The sequence below is a fragment of the Pongo abelii genome, chromosome Y, assembly GCF_028885655.2.
Source record: "Pongo abelii isolate AG06213 chromosome Y, NHGRI_mPonAbe1-v2.0_pri, whole genome shotgun sequence".
Classification (NCBI taxonomy): domain Eukaryota; kingdom Metazoa; phylum Chordata; class Mammalia; order Primates; family Hominidae; genus Pongo; species Pongo abelii.
The window spans coordinates 15537455-15553663 of NC_072009.2; the positions used below are offsets into that span (position 1 = coordinate 15537455).

General features: G+C 56.4%; 1 pseudogene; it reads left to right on the top strand.

The window, feature by feature from the left end:
* Positions 1-831: 831 nt before the first annotated feature.
* Positions 832-11465, top strand: LOC129053209 (troponin T, fast skeletal muscle-like; annotated as a pseudogene).
* Positions 11466-16209: the final 4744 nt, after the last annotated feature.

Below are 16209 nucleotides of genomic sequence, written 5' to 3' on the forward strand. Positions count from 1 at the left end.
AACTGGCATCCTGACTGTCGCAAGCCGTTGACCCACAGTGAACACATGAAACATCTCTGTTCCTTAGGCGGACCAGGCAGATATTACTGAGAACTGCCGATCTAGTGTATAGAGAGAGGGACCAGCGCCGGCGGCTTGGGCGGCTTAGGCACGGTGGGGCCGGGCGGGAGCGTGGGAGGAAAGTCGCCTTCTTTTACAGAAGTACAAGAATTCCCCTGCTCTTGAGGACAGAACGCTTGCAGGGACTCTCGCAGGTCTAGGCAAATGCAGGCTCCCAGTATCATGCTTCCTCCCTGAGGATGCTGTTCTCCCAGGAGCATTCCGAAGGACTTCTCATCCAGTGCCCTGGGTACGCTGGAGGCCAGCAGCCAGGGATGCCCATCGATTGCCTTCGTGGACGCTGTTGTGTACTGCCTTACTGACCCAGAGGCTCCCGCAAGCGCAGTCGCGGCCGCGATGCCCGCTGGCAGGGCTCTGCAAGACCAGGACTTCTGCCTATGGCTCCTAGATTCCTGCACGCAGGTGACCCTGCAGTGGCCCATGGCCCACGGCGAGTAAGGCGGGCTGCGGGCCCGGTGGGGCTTCCCGGGAACACTGTGTCCACGTAGGTGTGGCAAAGGATTGTCAGCAGGGGACGCCCGCGGGCTTCCGGGGAAGCGGCCCCCAGAGGCCAGGTGTTGCGGAGGTGTGGGGAGGGAGGAGTAGGCCGTGGTCTGTGGGAGCTCCGGAGGAGGGCTCCCGTGGTCAGCCTTGAGGCAGGAGAGGGCGGCAGCGGTGCAGAGGGAGGAGGCGGCCTTGAGGGAGGATGCGGTGCTGGTTGTGGACAACATAATGGCGGTGGTCCAGGTGGTGGCCAGGGAGGAGGCCGACGCCAAGTGGCAGGAGGAGGATCAGAGGGAACAGCCTGGCCCTGGCCCCAGCTGGCAAAGGACTCTCTGGACATCCTTCTCTTGGAGCTGGGCTACACGAACACCCCAGGCCCCAGCGCATGCCCAGTTTCTGGGCCAGATCCTCAACCTTGCAGCTGCCCATTCGGGCTGGCTGGCAGCTGGGGCTGGGTGTTAGGCTTCCCAAGGCAAGATGGGGTGGGGCCAGGCCAGAGCCGCAGGGGCTCAGCCAGAAGACAGAGGATGGAGAACGGGAGGGAAACCGAGGTCAGGCTCCTGTAGATAGGAAGGCAGGTTGTTTGTGGGTGCCATCAGAGCACGTGGTAGGGACGGGTAGGCAAGCTCATCAGGAAGTGGGGAGAATATCCGCGCCAAGGACCCGTCACACACAGCACAATGTTGAAGGGCACTTTTCTCTTGGAAAGTCCCTGGAGGAAGGGGAGTCTGCATGCCAATTCCAGCCATGAAACCATTCCGGCTGCCCATGCCTGTTTCTAGCAGGCTCATCCCAGAAACCCAAGGTGCACACCCAGAATTCGGCCCGGATCACAAAGCGTGAAGACGTCCTGCTTAGCTACCTGAGGGAACTTCACCTCAGGCTGTGGACATTGTGTCTGGGGAAGGGGTGGGGTTTCCGAGTCAGGTTGGTGTCACCTTGGTACCACAAGGTGTCTACGGGGAGAGCTGAGAAGAAGAAAAGCATGCTTCACCCCAGCTAGCAGGCCACCTCCGCCCATCTAGATGAAAAGGTCCCTTTGAGTCTCTCCTCTTTCTCCTTCTTAGCCAGGCAGGTGACCGGAATTCAGCCATCCCAGGTACCTACCGGAGGCAGGATGAAGCTTTCCTCTTGTCACAACACTTATCTCTGCATGGAAGGGATCATGAAGGAGCATCGTGTCGGCGTCCTCCTAAAGGAGCGCCTCCCGGCATGGTAGAGGAGGTGGTATGCGGAAGGGTACACCTGGCATAAGACTTTGGGACTCCTCTCCCTGGAGGATACAGGGTTACTCATTCCACTGCAGGCTAGGGGTTCTGGGATCATGAAGGTCAAGCCCCCAGCTACAGGCAGGAATCTGCCTAACTGAGGTTCTTCAGCTGGTTGGCTGACCATGAATGCCCAGGTCTGCAGCCTTGCTAAGGTGGGGCCGCTGTGGGGCCTCATGTGAAAGGAGCTTGGGGGTTGTTCCTTGGCCTCTGGGGAACGGGCTTTGAGGCAAGACCTGACCTGTCATGGAACACTTTCCCCAGTCCCCTGGATCATCAGCCAGGGGCTGTAGCTCAATCCCCTCTAGTACTACCTGAGGGAGTTAGGGCCTCAGAGAGGAGGCCAGGGCTGGGGGCTGAGAGTCCTGTGGGTGCTGGCGCTGGGACACACATGGACAACCCAAAGCTCCGAAAAGAGACTGCAGTGAGCAAACCCAGGCCATCCATGGGCTGAGACAGAAATACCCATCAGGGAACTGTAACACGCACATTTCAGGGCTGTGGAACCTTAAGCCGCCTAAGTGGCCTGGGTGGCTAAGTTCAGTGTGTGAGAAGCAGGTCTCAATGGATAGCTGCTTCAGCATCCCTTACCGGCTTCCTAAACCCACCCTTAGGCCTGCTACAACCTGAGGCTCAGTTTGGGCTCCACTAGAACCCCCTCACCCTCTAGGCAGATGTCCACCCCATGTCCGTCTATGTCTATGTGCTTTCAGAATGGCTCTCCCAGCCCTCTCGTGTACTTTTCCGATGACCCCAGGCTTTCTGGCCCAGCCCAGTTGACAGTGAACAGCTCTTCTGGTGGCAGTCCCAGCTCACCGGGGCTGACCAGAGATGAAGGACTGACCCCCATCTTTTACCGCAGCCAAGCGAGCCCAGGCCCTCTTCTCTCAGCCGGCCAGCCTCCTGTCCTTGCGGCCCGAGTATGCGCTAATCACTGTCTCTGTTTCCTCTCTCCCCCATCCCTGCCTTCTCCTGCTCCAGGCTTCTCCAGCTCTCAGAGGAAGCCCAGGAGGAAGGTAAGTGGGATGCGAGGCCCTGGCCCCCATGTCTCCTCCCCAGCGTTCCTGCTCCAGAAGACGTTGACCTCCACGCCACCTCTAAGAATTGCCACGTGTCCCTGTCTAACCCTCTCCTATCTCCCCCTGCCACCCGCAACCCCCAGCTCTCATCCACTGCAGAAATCCATGAGGAAGGTACGAGAACACAGGACTTCTGGTCCCCAAGAGGGGCCCAGGGCCTGGCTTGAGCCCGTGTGGGGGTGTGGGAGAGGGTGGGGAAGCCACGAGGTACCAGCCAGCCAAGGGGTCCCCACAAGTGGACCTAATGTAACCCACTAACCATGGCCAATGCTTGACCAGAGACAGCATGGAGTCTCGAGGGTGGGACGCCTTCCACGCAGTCCCCCAGGAAGTAGCAGGGCCAGGGACTCCCCAGGCAGGTGTAGGCTAGGCTCTTTGTCACCAGGGCATCCGCAGGCATGGGCCAGAGGGGACGCTTCATGGCCAGAAGTAGGCCCACCCCAGCTTCCACCCCAGGGCGGGAAGCCGAGAACCCGTGGTGGCATTGAGCCCTGGGCCTGGCCGGGACCCCAGCCACATCGTGGGACAGTACAGGGTCGGGGGAGGGAAGGCAGCTGGGGGCAGAGCCACTGTCGGGTCCCTTGTGCACATGCCCTTGCCACCCCCCTGTCGCCAGGCCCCCTCACAGCCTTCTGCTGTGAGACCCTTGTGGTGCACACGGCCTGGGGGCAGATAAGAGGGCTGGGGTCTCATGCCCAGATCAGCAGGCAGAGATGTCATTAGCACCCTGGGCTGCCAGTACCCTCGGAGGGTGGAAAGAATCCCATCAGGGACTGAACGAGTGGGCCCTCAGCTCTTGGGATGGCAGGAGGAAGTGGGGGTCCTGGGGACACCTCCCATAGCCCATCTGTGGCTCTGCCTCCCAGGGCTACCAGCCCTGCCCTTGTGGGCCCCTGGTGCTGCCCAGCCAGGTTAGAACCTCATGCATGGGCCTTGGCGCCCCGGCCAAAGGCACGGACCCCCTTCTGGGGGCACCCCCGGACAGAAAGGGGATGGGGTCTAGCAAAGGAAGGTCCAGCCCCAGTGCCGAGCCTCCTCCACCCAGGGCAAGAGCCACAGCTCCTGGCCACCCTCTGAGGCTCCGTTTTCCCATCTAGGGTTCTCCCGGATGCTGAGAGCAGGGTTTGGGGACATGGGACTGGGGCCGTGCTGGTGCCTGGGCCAATTCTGACCGTGTCCTGCTGGCTCCCCGCACACACCCCACCCTCGGGCTGCAGTGGTGACGGGCCGCTTTTCCATTCACCTGGGACCCTTCTCCTTTGACCTCTGACCCACGGTTTTGCCTCTTGTTCAGTGGCCTCCTTGTCCCATGAAGTTCATGTACCAGGTACTTGCGTGACTTCAATGCCATGTGGGCGCAGGTGTGGCCATCTGGGGGGTGCAGGACCCAAGAAGGAACAAGAGGGGCCGTGTAACCCCGCACGGCCTGGCCTGCTTGCCCCATCACCTCGACCCTCCCCTCCCCTCCTCTGTGTGCTGCCACCGCTCACACTGGTTCTCCCTCCCTCCTGCCCTTTCTGCCTACCATGATGCTGCGTCTGCAGAGGAAGTTCAAGAAGGTACGCCGGCGCTCCTCAGCCTCCAGGCCAGAGCCCCCGTCCTCCCTTTTGTCCTCTCTCGCTTCCTCCCTCTTGCCCACCCCTTGTGCAGTTTGGACCAACAACGTAACCCGATCTGGCCTCTGGGCTCGGGACAGAGTGAGGACCCTGGCTTAGGAAGGGCTGGCCGATGGAATGCAGACTTCCTCTGGGTCTCCCAGGCAGAGAGGATTCATTCTGTAGCTTGGGGACAAGGAGGGTGTTCCTGGGCCGCCAACAGGAAGATGGGAGGTGGGGGTGGCCAGCCTTGAGTCTAAGGCAGAGCAGGCCTTGGTAGGACGGTGCTGGGGTCCACTGGGACTCTCTGGATCCACCGGAGTGGGGTGGGAAGAGCTCAGGGCGAGAGGCCTCCACCCTGCCCCGGTTAGCAAGCCAGAAGCAGGAAGGTAGGGAGGGGTGACGTGGAAGGGATTGTGGAGGGGCAAGTGGAGTGAAGCAGAAAGGCAGGCTGAGGCCCAAGCTGGGAACGCTGGGGACCCGAAACAGCTGTGGGCCATGTGTGCAAAGGCCCAGTCAGGTCCCAGCATCCCACCCAGCGCCTGGGCCCGAGCCAGACACACCCGGTGCGAGGACGCCCCCTGGGTGGGCCTGGCCTCGCTGGCAGTGGGGCTGGCAGAACCCCTGGGTGGAGGTTGGAAAGCTGAAGATTCAAGTCAGGGGCCCCAGCTGGGGAATGCTTCTCAGCTTCCGCCGTTCATGAGCCTGTGGGGCTGAGGGGCTCCTCCCTGTTGGGACTGAGCTATTGCATGACTCCAGCCTCAGAGAGTCCCCTGAACAAGAAAGTGCATGCTAGGCGGGGGATGGGGCTCCAGCTGTGCAGGGAGAGGGTGCCCAGGAGATGGCCTGTGGGGGTGACAGGGCTGCCAGGTCACTCTGGAAGCAGCACTGAGGCCGACAGATAGACAGCAAGGCAGAGTGGCGCAGGAGCAGAGGAGGCAGGGCCGCCAGGAGAGCTTTGCTGCTTGGCTATGTGGTCGCTCCCCCCAAGCACTCAGGCACTCAGCCTCCCACCACATCCTGCCCTTCTTTCTGGCTGGCCTTCCCACCCCGAGGGGTTCCTCCTCAGCCAGGCGCTGCGTCCAGCAAAACCCCTAAGTCAGCAAGGCCGGGGCCGGCATCCCATTCATCGTCCTCACCACACCATTCCTTCTGGGCCCTTGGCCAGACTTTGGCGCTCAGGATATCCCAGTGCTCACTCCCCATGCACACGCACCCACCAAGGTATCTGGAACGGGGGACCTCAGGGCCCCCGGCAAAACCAAGAGTGCTGGCAGGCTCTCTGTGATGTGCAGGGGGCTCCCAGGCAACCGAGGGATCTGCCAGCCTGGACACTCGAGGGCCACCGGGCCCCGGGCTGGGCACTGGCAAGGCAGGATCCCTACCCCCACCCCCGGGCCCAGGCCTGCTGGCATCAGCCAACTGCAGAGGAGGGCGTTGGTTCAGACTCGGAGGGCCGAGGGCATCTTTCTCTTCCCCTGACGCCTGGGCCTCGGAAGGCCAGGCCTTGCTGCTCCACATGGTGCCACCGGGTTCGGGCTGTCAGGGCCTCGCAGATGCCAAGGCTCTGAGCTTCTGCCACACAGCAGAGGGGGAAGTGGCAGGACCACCCGGCAGCGCCAGAGCCCCGGCAGGTGCGCCCCCTCTCCCCTTTCTCCCGAGCCTCTTCCTTCCCCATCTTCTTTCCAAGCCCCTATCCTCTTTCCTCCCACTCCTCCCTTCCCAGCCTTCAAAGACTCTGCCTGTCTAGCTCCTATTTCTTCCCTTCCTCTTCCTCACCCTCCCTCCCGGCTCCAGGCCCTGTGCTCTTCCCCTTCAAAGCCCTTCAAAGGGGCTTTTGGAGGCCTAGAGCAGAAACTGGGCTGTCTTATTTCTGGGGGGTGGGGGTACACCCAGCTGAAAAGGAGGGCCGCCTTCAGCAGGGGGATCCCAAGGCCCCCGGCCTCCGAGTCTCACGCGAGCTTTCTCTCTCCCTCTCCCCACGCTGATGGTGTGCTGACCAAAGGAGAGGCCAAGGCCCAAGTGAGTGTGGGGTCCTGGCAGACCTGGTGCTGAGTGTGTTCCGTGGTGGAGGTAGGGGAGCAGGCCAGGGCCCGCTGCCTGGAGCCTGCACTCAGAGAGATGCTCGGAGGGATGCTCAGACTGCAAGGTGGGAGGGATGAGGCTCACCTGGAAGATGGGCTTGGGAGTCCCAGAAGGGTGTGATTTTGCCCAAGGTGATGCGGTGCAAACAAGGAGGGCTTCCTGCAGGAGGAGGCTACAGACAAAGAAGGGAGGAGACGGGGGTGGGAGAGAGTCGAGGAAGGAAGGCGGGGTGCAGGGAGTCGGGCCACCACAACACCCCACGGCCTTCGGTGGACTGCACCATGCCCCACTATACTTTGAGGACTCCCAGAGCCCTAGATGTGAAAATCGACAGGAAAGTGAGTCAGGAAGTGGGAGAAAGGTGGGGGACTCACCCCAGAAACTCACTGCAGAATGACACCTTGACCGTGTCTAAAATAGCTTTGGCTGTGCAGGGGCCCCTGTTCCCCTTTTGGGCAAATTTGGAGGCTCTCGTCCTCAGCGTAGCTGCTTGTCAGCACTTCGTAGATTTGTTTTTTTAATGCAGCTCTTGCGAATTTTCTGCTTTTGATCAGTACTCAGAAGCCACAGCACTCACTATATGATTCATCTCTTGAGTGCTTTTGCCGTCGTTTTTCTCTGCACGAGGAGCAATCTTAGAGCATCTTAGCACACACTCACTGTTGGCTCCCACTTGGGGAGCACTGCAGAGTCTCAGAAGAAGAGTGAGCGCATCTAAAGGGTATAGCCGGCCTATTTCCATCCTTTGCGTTTTATTTGTCAGTGATTTTAAGAAAAGTAATGCCAGATCACGAGATATTTTCTCCTTTTAGAGAAAACGTTTGTTTATTCATTAAGAAAATAAAACACCTCATGAAGGAACATTTGGAAATATATAAAAGTCAAAGGAGAAAAGAAAAGTCACCTATAATTCTCCCACCCAGCCAGCCCGACTGTGGAAAAGAGCAGAAGGAACTAAAAAGCCTTATCTCTTCCTTTTTTCCATACATAGGGCTGGGAAAAAAAGATTTCAACTTGGCGCTGTTTTTCAAACATCATACTGTCTATACAGCCTTGAATTCTGCTTTTTAAAAAATTTAGCACTATTCATAAGTATTTTTCCAAGTTTTCACACTGTCTTCTTAAATACTTTGAATAGCCACATGATATTCCACCAATGGACAAACCATAATTTTCCTAACCATTCCCCTATTGCAGGCTTTCCCCAATATTTTACTATCATAAATAACGCCGGTTGGAAAGCATTTTCCATCTTTAGGGTTATTTCCCAGAACTGGAATTACAGCGTGAAAGACGATGAATGATCTTAAGTCTGTGACATCCACTGCCAAATTGCTTCCCACAAGGCCTGGCCAACACTGTCTTCTACCGTGGGATGTGAGCAGGTCTGTGTCCCACACCCTCCTCACCCAAGGACAGAAATGTGCTTTGATGTCGCAGCCTCGGATGGATGAGAAAGGGCACCTCGTGGTTGTTTGGCTTTGAGCCCCAGTAGTCACTCGGGGCCAACGATTCCCTCTGTTTGTGGATGGGTGGTCTCTTCTCTGAGAACTGGTAGCTATGGCCGATGCTCATTTGCCTCATGGTAGAGGTGTCTCTGTGTTTTCTTAGTCATCAGCTTGCCTAAGGTTATAAGTCTTCTCTGTATTTGCTGAAAATATATTTTGAGTCTTTTTTTTTTTTTGGCCTACATATTGTTCTTTTTTTTCACGTACAGAAGTTTTTCATTTGTGTGGCATCATGTGGCCTTCCTTCCCTTAGAGCCACCTTCTGCTGCTTCTGAGCCTAGGAAACCTTTTACTGCTCCAGTTTTTGATTGATATTGTTGAAAAAAAAAAAAAGTGTTGTTTTAACTCTTTACTGCAACTGCAGTATATTGGTTAGAGGAGGGGATCGCACACTGAACCGGAGAGGGGGCCTCATTTCCCCTTCAGATTGCTTCCTTCCCAGCCTCGACTCCTCTTTCCTTTGGACCCCAGAGAGGAAGATGAAAGAGGGGCTGGGGAAAAGGAGGGGCTGGAGAAAAAGAGGGGCTGGGGAAATGCCCAGGCTCGCAGCAGCCATTCTTGCCCAGGGAGGCCACCGCACCGTGGCTTCTCACACGACCTGGCTGCCTTTGTTTTTCTGTTTGAGAAGGAAACAGAGGTACCCTCCCTGGTATCTGTGGTGCAGCGACACTTGCAATGGAAAGAAGCTGAAAGGCAGACAGGGGCGCTGGAAGGTGAGGCCTTCTTGACGAGGCTCAAGCCACTCTCAGGATGGTGGGCTACAAACCTCAGAAGCATAAAGCTGGGGCAAACCTGCCGTTAGGCAGGGCATCCTCAGTTGGAGGCCAGAGCAGGAGGGCACCAGGGTCAGGAGGAGCCAGGCAGAGAAAGGCACCAGGCTGACCCTCTGGGTTGGCTTCCCGTGTCTCTGCTCATCGGCCTCTCTGTCTGCTCTTGAGACTCACAGCTCCTAAGATCCCAGAAAAGGAGAAAGGAGACTTCCATGTAAGTTTATAGGACTCTGGTCAACATGGCCACAATTTCCCCACCACCCAGGTTTTGGGCTCCAGGCCAGGCCTCAGGAGGTCACTTCCTCCCAAGTACTCAGAGCTAGGGACCCCTGGGTCTGGGCAATTCTACCGTAACCTATTCCTGGACCAGAAGAAACCCCTCTAAAAAGAAACATCTCTCTACCCTTCTCCTCCATCTATCCTTCTATCCATCCATCCACCCACCCACATAAGCACCTTCCCATTCACCTACCCATCAATACACTCACCCATCCACCCATCCATCCACCCAACCATCTATCCCTCATTCATCCGTCCATCCACCTACCAACTTGCCCACCCATGCAACCCCCTAACCATTGATCTCTCCATCCATCCATCCACTGACCCATCCACCAACCCATTCGCCCTTCAACTCATTCATCCATCCGTTATCCACTCACCTATGCAATCACCCACCCACCCACTCATCCACCCATTCATCCATCCATGGACCCTTACTTCCATCCACCCAACCAGCCACGTATCCACTCACTCATTCATGGATCCATCCACACACCCAATCACCCATGCATAAACTCACCCAACTATCCACCCACTGTTGTATCCATTCACCTATCCATCCACCTGTCCATCCCCCATTTCTCCAATCATCCATCCATCCATCCACTCACTCATCTGTGTCCATCCTGTATCATTCATCCACCCATCCGTGAGTTCATCTGTTCACATTCCCATCTATTTATCCAACGAATTTCTGTCACTCAGCAGTCTTTTCTCTGACAGGTCCATTCAGGGAATCTCTGAGGTTGATGACAGAGCCAAGTCTGAGCCAGTCCACCCCAGTGATGCTGAGGACCTTGTGGCTGGGCACCATCCCGGCCGTGTGGCTCTGAAATCAGGTCACCCTTGGCCCCTATGAGGATAGCAGCCATGGCAATGTGAAGAAGGCAAAGCATTCCTTGCCACTTGCCATTTTCATGGTGGCCGAGGGAGACAGGGCTTCTCTGCTGGAGCAAAGGAAGGGGCCTCTTGCTGCAAGGCAGGCCAGGCAGGGCAGAGGTTGGAGAGAGGGGTGGGGCTGATGCCCACTGCCCCTGCCCACAGGACATCCAGAAGAAGTGTCAGAACAAAGACCTAATGGAGCTCCAGGCCCTCATTGATGGACACTTTGAGGCTCAGAAGAAGGAGGAAGAGAAGCTGATCGCTCTCAAGGAGAGAATTGTCAGTGGGGCAGTTCAGGTTGCAGCAGGGACTGGGGGGAACCATGGGAGCAGTTGGGGAGAAGGCCCAGCAGACCCCCTTTTCTGGCCACACCAGAAGCACCGTGCAGAGAGAGCAGAGCAGCAGAGGACTCGTGCAGAGTAGGAGAGCGAACGCCAGAGCAGACTGGCGGTGAGGAGTGCACCGTCCCCACCCGTGCCTCATCAGCAAACGAGACCCAGGCCCAGAGAAATGCAGGGTGCTGCGACCTTCCTTCTCCTGGGTTTCCCATTGTCATTGGCAGCTGATCAGAGCCAGTGACTAAGGCCTCCACACCCTGCAGAAACCCGTGCAAGAGAACGAGTCCTGGCCAAGACCTGGAGCTTCCTTCCAGACAGTTCTAAGCCCAGGATGGGTCCCTAAAAACTGCCCAGGAAGCACAGCACTCCCTCCATCCCTGAGCATCTTGGGGACAGGGTGTCCACTGGAGGAAAAGGCCAGAAGGGAGGAGGAGGACACCACGAGGAGGGCAGAGGACGATCTGAAGAAGAGTAAGGCTCTGTCTTCCATGGGAGCCAACTAGAGCAGCTATCTGGCAAAGGTGCATACCGCTGCTAGGAGCATGGTGGCAGCCTTCAGTGTGGGCTGCACCCAGTGACCTCCAGAGACTGGGCCCCTCTCTTTGGGCCTGCACCCTACAGGCTGACCAGAAGAGGGACAAGAAGCGGACAGCCTTCGAAATGAAGAAGATTCTCACTGAGAGATGCAAGCCCTCTCTTTGGGCCTGTCCCCTACAGGCTGACCAGAAGAAAGGCGAGAAGCAGACAGCCCGCAAACTGAAGATTCTCACTGAGAGATGCAAGCCGCTCAAGATCAACCACCTCAGTGAAGACAAACTGAGGTGAGGGGTAGGTGTTGCCAGACTCAGCGCCAGGGTGTAGCCCTGCAGGACCTGGCGACTGCTACCCAGGCTACCAAAGTCCCTGTTTGTCCATGGCGGGAGGAGGACACCAGGCGCCTGGCCTTACCTTTGGGGCTTATTTAACAAAGCCTCACCATTTCCTCTGCCCCAAAGACAAGGCTGAAGGGAGCCAGAGTTCGTAAGGAGGTGTCCACAGGCCTCACCTGCACCCTCTCCCCATCCATGCTCCAAGGCCCCGGCCCCACATCCTGCCACAGGCTAACGGTAAGTGGCCAGGTCCAGGCTTCCATGTGTGGCAGCCCAGTCCGGTACAGGCCGGTGAGAGTAAGTCCAGGCACGAGCCAGAGGGCCAAAGGATAGTGTCCCCCTGCACAAAGAGCCAGGAGGCAGTAAGGGAGCCAAGGAGCCCTAGTGGTGTCCCAGCAGCTCCACCCACCCTGCGGTGGAGATGGGCCTTTGCCCAACACACGCAGGCCTGGCCCTCGGCTCACCACAGTGACTCATTCGTGTTTTTCACAGATCACCACGCTCAGGAGCGGCATCTACCAGGCCCAGAACCAGTGAGTAGCCCTGCCGTCCTTGCTCCGTGCTGCACACAGGGGCCCTCCGGACCAGCTGCTGTAGCCAATCCCTAACAACGGCTGGTGGTGGCTGGCCTCAGTAGGACAGAATTGAGACTAATTTGGCCAGGTCACTTGGGACAGCATGTGCAGGCCTGTGGCCAGGGACCCGGAGCCTCCTTCCTCTCCTGCACCCAGAGGAGCCCTAGGGGATAGCAAAGCCAGGAGGAGGGTGCCCAGTGGGACTCGCCCATCATGCCCTCACCCTGAGTCTGGCAATGGCTGCAGGGAGAAGGTAGCCAGGGAACCTCCAGATGGGGCTGCAACGGCGGCCTTTGGTGTGGCCAACCTGGGCCCCGGGTCATCCCTCGAGCGTCCCACCCTCCAAGGGACCTAGGACAGGAAATTAAGCAGCCAGGGCTTCATCACCAGCCCCTCTGTTACACTGGCCAAAATCATGGACTCCTCAGGATGATGATGATGCCTCTTCCATAAAATCGTGTCCCTGCAGGCTGTGGCATCCCTTGGCATAGCTACTCGATCACCTGCATGGGGCTGCACCCAGGTGCTTCCAGTGATGCCACTCTGGGGGTCCTGTCACCGAGCCCAGCGGTGCAGCCAGTTCCATTTCCCCAAGGATTGCAGTGTTTGGGGCTACTTGGGGTTTTGATGTTTTCTGGGATCCCTCTCCCTCCTCCTGTGGCCCTGGCTTCCTTGCAGCACCCAGGGCAGTGTCTTCCATGGTGCACGTGACCTCAGAGCTTCCCTGTTGTGTCATCAGGGATCCTTGCAGGTCCCTCTGATGGCAGGCAGTTGACATGGTGGGCAGGCGCCTGCCTGTGTCCATGTGCTGAGGGTGCTCAGGAACACGTGAGAAGGCACAGCCTTTGCCAGCCATGTGTCCTGCTGAACAGCCTGTCTGTAAGGGGCCCGCCTGGCAGGCTGGTGCACTCCTGTCCCCTGCCTGCCTCCATGGCTCACCGGCACCCAGCTCTGCCTCACTCACGGCCATGTGAAGGGCTCAGACAAATGGGGCAGGCTCCTGGGACTGCCAGACCTCGGAGGCCACCGCCTGGAGGGGCATGAGCTCTTTTGAGGCCTGGGAGGATTATCATTATCTGCAAAGATCGTCTTTCCCAGCTCGGGGCTCTGTCTGCAGTGGTACCTCAGGCAAGGAAGGGAGGACAGAGGGAGGGTGTCCCAGGCTCACGTGCCAGCCCCCTAACCACACTAATGACCTCTGTCTGCCAGGCACAGGTGAGTGTGCACTACCTGGACTGAAGCCGGGGGTGTGCCCTGAGAGCACCCTGGCGTCGGGCTGACAGTCCTCCCAGTGTGGGGGAGCAGGAGGGACACGGCCAGAGGCCCTGAACCTCAAGGACCACTTGCTTCCCATTTGCAGCAGCAAGAAGGTTGGTTCCTGGGCCAAGGGAAAAGTGGGTGGGCGCTGGAAGTAGAGAGGCCAGAGAGGCCCCTCGAGGCAGAGACCCTCCACCACTCGTGGGACTCCACATCCTCCAGCCCCCACAGTCTTGTAGGGGCTCCCTGACAATCCTGGGGGTGGAGAGGCCATCCTGGAGCACCATCCCATCCCCGTCGTCTCTGTCCTTGCTGCCTCCATCCCCTGGGGCCTGTGAATAAAGACTCAGACCCCCCTCCACAGTGTGCTCTTGTTTCTGCATGTGGGCCCCAGGGAACATGGTCTGAGGGAGGGTAGGGGCTGCCCAAGCTCAGAGCATCCTGGCCACCTGCAGGCTAGCTGAGGAGAGGACTGGCCAGCACAGGCCACCTGCTGCTACAGCCAGGGCGGTGCCCGGATGCCCATCAGACGCTGCCCATGGCTTTTCCTTCTAAAACGCGGGCTTCATCCCCACCAGAGCCTATAGGACCCCTCTGCTGTCCACTTCCATGGGGTCTTCATGCAGGAGGGATCTGCAGGCTTCACCCCCAGCCCCCCACCCTGTCCGTCAGTAACAGCTCTCAATCCATTGCCTCGGGAGGAGGTGAGGGAGGAATACAGGGCTGTGAGTGAGATTTTGCCGCCCCCAAGAAAGGCGGAGCCAGGCAGGAGGGGATGCCATGTCAGGGGTGCACCCCAGGCCCTGGTCAGGGAAGAGCAGTGCAAGAGAGCAGCGCACTCCCAGCAGACAGCAGGCAGGCCAGACACAGACGGCCTTCTCTGGAATGCATGACAGCAGAGCGTATGCGGGTCATAAATCTGAAAATCCTGACCAGAGAGAATTATGGAAAGTATAAATCACAACAACACAGCAATTGGATCAAGACACTGACTTGTACAGCAAAATTTTCATAGAGGAAAGTATGGAGTACAGAAGGCGGCCCAGAAAGTCTCAGGGCCCGGCAGCCTCCTCTGGGAGTTCTGCTGCTGCGGTTGACCGGAAAATGCAGGGTGGGTGGCAGCGCAGCCCCCCTTGGTCTGCGATGGGGATGGGGACAAGGCCAGGAACCGGAGGACAAAACAGAACTTCCAGATAGCATCACACACGTGTGCAGACCCTGAAACCCACACACACAACACTCCCCACAACACACACACACACACACACACACACACACACGCGCGCTGAAACATCATCTCAGGGGTGTGACCCCACAACACACACACACACGCATGCAGAAACATCATGTCAGGTGTGTGACCCCACAACACACAAACACACACATGGAAACATCATCCCAGGTGTGTGACCCCACAGCACACACACACAGCAACATCCCAGGTGTGAGACCCCACAACACATACACACAAAGGATCACCCTTCCAAAACACACACACACACACACACACACACACACACACACACAGCAACACAGTCCCAGGTGCGTGAGATCCCACGACACACACACATACAAAACATCACCCCTTCACAACAGAGACACACACATACAAATGTCACCTCATGTGTGTGACTGCAGAACACACACACACACACACAGAAACATCATCCCAGGTGTGTGAGAACCCCCAACACACACACACACACACACACACAATCATCCCAGGTGTGTGACCCCACAACACACACACAGAGGGAAACATCATCCCAGGTGAGTGACCATGTAATTTACACACACACACACACACACACACACACACACAACATCTGTTAAAGGTTCTCCGTGCTATTTCTTGGAGGTCAGTCTTTCACCAGTGTGTTCACTGGCTAATCTTTTAGTGGAAATGTGCTAGCCTGTGTATTGTGAACTCAATTATTACCTAACTTCACCAGTCCTCTAATAGGAAATGTAAAACTGAAAATGGAAGGTTTCCATTTCCTCCATATTATGATGCAGGCTTGAGTCAGAATTTTAATTTGTTCTGCTTAAACTTCTTGGCTGAGAACTGTGACTTTTGTGTCTTCCTTTTTTCTGCTCAGTCCAAAATCTTACTCTTCTCTTTCTCAAGAGTATTCCTTCTATTCTATCCTACTGCTCACTTCATGTTGCTTAGCTCTAAATTCTCTCCTCAAATAATTTCAAATCCTGCACTAAGGATCTTGTGTTAAGGTGTAAACTTCCCTGTACAATCTTAATGATAAATATACAGCCCCCTTGGGTTTCACAACTCTGCGTTGCTGTGATATCCTCTTAACTGAAAAATCTTGGACTCTTCCGTGTCTACCGTTGACGACTTACTTTCCATTTCAAATAGTATTTAAGCCCAGTGACCGCTTTTCTGAGCAATGCTCTTGTACTTCTTAGTATCCTCACATAACCAGTAAGACTGCCTTGCATGTAAGCATTACCAAAGTCACAGCAACTGTATGGCCAGGCAAAGTGGCTCGCGCTGGAGCCAGTGTGGAAGGCTGAGGCAGACGGACTACTTGAGCCAGGGCTTTAATGTCAGCTATGACAATGTAGTGAGATGCTGTCTCTACAAAACTATAGACCAAAAAAAGCATACAATTGGATAGGTGTGGTGGTGCATGCCACTAGTCACAGCAGTTCAGGAGACTGAAACAGAAGAATTGCACTAGTCACAGCAATTCAGGAGACTGAAAAACAGAAGAAGTGCTCAGGAATTTGAGGCTGCAGTGAGCCATCATCTCACCAATGCACTCTGCCCTGGTGAGAGCAAGACTCCAAACTGACAAAGAAACTGAACATGCAATTTTTAGATTGGAACACCAGGGGTCCAATATAAAGGGACCTAGGAAATGGAGGATTTGATTAGGTTAAGAGGCCTATCATCAGACAATACTACCAGGAACTTTAAGAAAACTTAAGAGGAATTCTCTAGGAAGCAAACCATTAAATGGAGTGTTTGCCTCACTGTAATCACTTCTTTGATCTGCAAGTATTTCTTCACCATGGATCTGAAATTCACCTGGTGAGATGGAAAGTGTAATAAAAGCTATGGATCAAAAATTTGTCAT